The 3,837-nt window shown below is 52.4% G+C and overlaps 1 non-coding gene across 1 annotated transcript; it reads left to right on the forward strand.

The window, feature by feature from the left end:
* The first annotated feature begins 1,383 nt into the window (after positions 1–1,383).
* On the forward strand, positions 1,384–1,458 carry Trnat-ugu (transfer RNA threonine (anticodon UGU)). Its single transcript has one exon. It is a non-coding gene; the product is annotated as a tRNA-Thr (tRNA).
* Positions 1,459–3,837: the final 2,379 nt, after the last annotated feature.

A 3,837-nucleotide genomic window follows, 5' to 3' on the forward strand; every position in this document is an offset into this window, starting at 1 on the left:
CATAATGGTCACAAAGGTACGGTAAAATTCCAACGGGAATCCGTCTGGACCTGGGGACTTGTTGCAGGCACCTCGAGTAATCGCTTCCTCCAGCTCCTCACACGTAATTTCAGATAACACGTCCACTTCCCCGTTCACACGCGTCGCGTCAGGGGTCTCTTCCAGGACATTCCCCAGATCCCTCTGCCCCACCCCGTTGCTCGCATAGAATCTGCTAAAATGATCCGTGAACGCCTGTGCTATGCCCCTTTGTGTTGAAAAACGACGGCCATAGTCGAGATCTATCTCATGAATTAACGTCCTTCGTCTTCGTCTTCTTCTCCTTCTTCTTTCCATTATCACATAATGCATCGAGGGAACCTCGTTGGGCACGAAATCCTGCGACCTCGCGCATTCATCATACCCGCCATCCTCAGCGCCGCAAGTTGTGCCAGCTTCGCTATGACTCAATGGACGGCTGTCTTGCGTGCTAGTGTAGGTGGGTGACCTAACAGTTCCCGGAGGGCCGTAAAGTAAAACTCAGTGGTCGTGCGCTGCCATTGAGAAATCTCCTTCCCGTAACCTATTGACGTCCTCCGTAAAGCTGGCTACGCGCACTAGATCCATCACTGCAGTACAGAACCGTAAGAACGTCGTCGACAGAGGCAGTCATGCTACGGATCCTCTACCATGCGTCGGCATTCTGCATCACGCAGGTGGGAGACTTTCATCTTCGAATTACCCCTCCGTCCCCATACCTGCTGTCTGTCAAAGTTAACCGTACAAACATATACATCGTGGTCTGTCAACGCTGTCTGCCATATTTCTGCGTCCACCGTCGACATCGCTAACGGCCTTGAAACGTAGATCCTATCCAAACTGCCCGCGGAGTGGCTCACATAAAATGTGTATCCTGGCTGATTGCGATACTTCAGGTCCCATGTATCGACTAATGCCATCCCGTTGACCAGCTCCCGAAGTTCTTGGCTAGGAGTATAGTTAGGATGTTGGTCCTTTCTGTCGAGAACACAGATAAAATCTCCGCCGAGCATGCAAGCATCGTATCGTCCCTGGAACAGCGGTCTAACCTCATGGGCGTAAAAATCTGCTCTGTACCTTCTCTTATCCGAACCTGACGGTGCGTATATATTGATCAAACGAATTCCACCTATATACTTACATGGATATGGTATATAGTTCTGGCAATACCGGCCGTAACCTTCTTCTGTGCGGATGCACACATATTTCCCGAACTGTTACGGGACTTGGTACGAATGTTTTCCACGAGTAATGAGTGTGTTGGGTAGGGACACTATGAATGTAGTGCGTAGACAGACAAGGTGAGAATGTGGGTCTCGCGGGAGGCGTGCTCGAGATAGTCCTTGCAGTCGCACTATCCTCTGTGCCCTCGGTGGCTCATATGGATAGAGCGTCTGTCATGTAAGCAGGAGATCCCGGGTTCGAGTCCCGGTCGGGGCACACATTTTCACCTGTCGCTGTTGATATACATCAACGCCCGTCAGCAGCTGAAAGTATTAATATAATTCTAATTTAATTCCACCTATGGTCACGGCCATACCGCGGGCAGAAGGCAAATACTCTTGCTTCGTCTGCACGTACCCCTTCCTGCAACAGTATCGCTGTGTCAATGCCTCTCTCGTCACACGGGGAACAGTTATAGAAGTCCGAGGGGGGAAGTACCCGTGTACTCTTGTCGGTCTTACAGCGGGAGAGTGTGGGTCTTCAGACCAGTTCCCTAGGGTCCCATCGTTGTCGTGCGTCGTAGGCGCCGTAGCCTCCTCAGTAGCCTGTTGCCGTCGATCAAACTCCTCTGCTGTTTCTGGAGCATCGCCATCGGGAAGTCGTGTCGCCGTCCCACTGGCCACCCTTGGGCCCACGCTAGGCAGTTCTTCTGTATCCATGGTTGTCTGTTCTGTACCCGAAAACGCCCCAGAATTGCCTGCTAGATCAGACTGGTCGTTCTCCACTGTGAGACAGCGCTTCTGGTGATCGCTGTTTTCTTTGCCGGGCCTCGGAATCAGAGGTCAGCATGGTCTCTGGTTGTTCGTGGGAGACGTCAGAATTGTACGCCGTCGTATTATCGACGTCTCCAAGTGCCTTACCTGAAGGAGCCGCAAGCGGCATCCTAGGGAGGGCGTCCTGTGACTGCTGCAGGCGACCCAGCGCGACGTCGCCCTTCCGTGGCTCGCCGCGATCCGCCTGTCTGCACATTCCGGTACGTATCTGTCTCGTGACCTACGTCATAGCGTAATGCGGCAACATACGTCATGGGGAGCACAGTCGGATGCGGTGAGAGGGGTGGATCATCCCGCGGCAGCTGTAAGAACCTTCGTTGAGTGCACTCAGAACGGACGTGTCCCTCCTTCCCAGAACCAGAGCACGTCCTTGGTTGTTCGTCGTAGATGACAATCGCCCTACAACCAGCGATGTAGAAGTATGACGGAACGTGTTTTCGAAGTTCGATCCGTATTTGTCTGACTCAGTTGAGGACAGGATACGTTTTGAAACTCGCCCATTTTTCAGTCACGTGGGATAGGACAGTTCCGTAAGGACGCGGGGCGTCTGTCACCAATTCTTCTGGCACTTCAAATGGAAGTCAAAGACGCGGATCGTTCGTAGTCCCAAACCGGCGTGTTCAGCTGTAACAGCTCCAACATTCCCGTCCGAATCACAGAAACGAAATCCTTGTCGGAGTCGGAGTAGTAGTTCGTCACACGTCGCTTCACTGATGAGCTCGACGTAGACCACGCTGCTGACTACAGGTAAGTGCAGTCCAACTAGAACGTCAGATTCGATTTTTACCTCGTACTGTAAATAACGTCCGATCTCGTAACCCTTCGGTCGAGCATATTCGTTAACAAAACCAAATTTCAGTGTCGATTTGCGGAACGACAAGGTCATGATTCGTTCTATGTATTACCGCGGCACACCGCTACACACGTAAAGTAAACACCTCTCGCGCAGACGTGCGGCAGGGACGTAAACACCGTCGGAACCGCTGCACCGCTGAACGCTGACTGTCTGAGCCACCGAGGTCACATAGGATAGTGCGACTGCAGAGACTTATCTCTGGCACGCTCCCCGTGAGACTCACGTCTCCAACTTACGTCCACACGCTAAATTTGTGTGTTCATATGTTCTTCATATACACTCCTGGAAATTGAAATAAGAACACCGTGAATTCATTGTCCCAGGAAGGGGAAACTTTATTGACACATTCCTGGGGTCAGATACATCACATGATCACACTGACAGAACCACAGGCACATAGACACAGGCAACAGAGCATGCACAATGTCGGCACTAGTACAGTGTATATCCACCTTTCGCAGCAATACAGGCTGCTATTCTCCCATGGAGACGATCGTAGAGATGCTGGATGTAGTCCTGTGGAACGGCTTGCCATGCCATTTCCACCTGGCGCCTCAGTTGGACCAGCGTTCGTGCTGGACGTGCAGACCGCGTGAGACGACGCTTCATCCAGTCCCAAACATGCTCAATGGGGGACAGATCCGGAGATCTTGCTGGCCAGGATATTTGACTTACACCTTCTAGAGCACGTTGGGTGGCACGGGATACATGCGGACGTGCATTGTCCTGTTGGAACAGCAAGTTCCCTTGCCGGTCTAGGAATGGAAGAACGATTGGTTCGATGACGGTTTGGATGTACCGTGCACTATTCAGTGCCCTCGACGATCCCCAGAGGTGTATGGCCAGTGTAGGAGATCGCTCCCCACACCATGATGCCGGGTGTTGGCCCTGTGTGCCTCGGTCGTATGCAGTCCTGATTGTGGCGCTCACCTGCACGGCGCCAAACACGCATACGACCATCATTGG

The sequence above is a fragment of the Schistocerca gregaria genome, chromosome 2, assembly GCF_023897955.1.
Source record: "Schistocerca gregaria isolate iqSchGreg1 chromosome 2, iqSchGreg1.2, whole genome shotgun sequence".
Classification (NCBI taxonomy): Eukaryota; Metazoa; Arthropoda; class Insecta; order Orthoptera; family Acrididae; genus Schistocerca; species Schistocerca gregaria.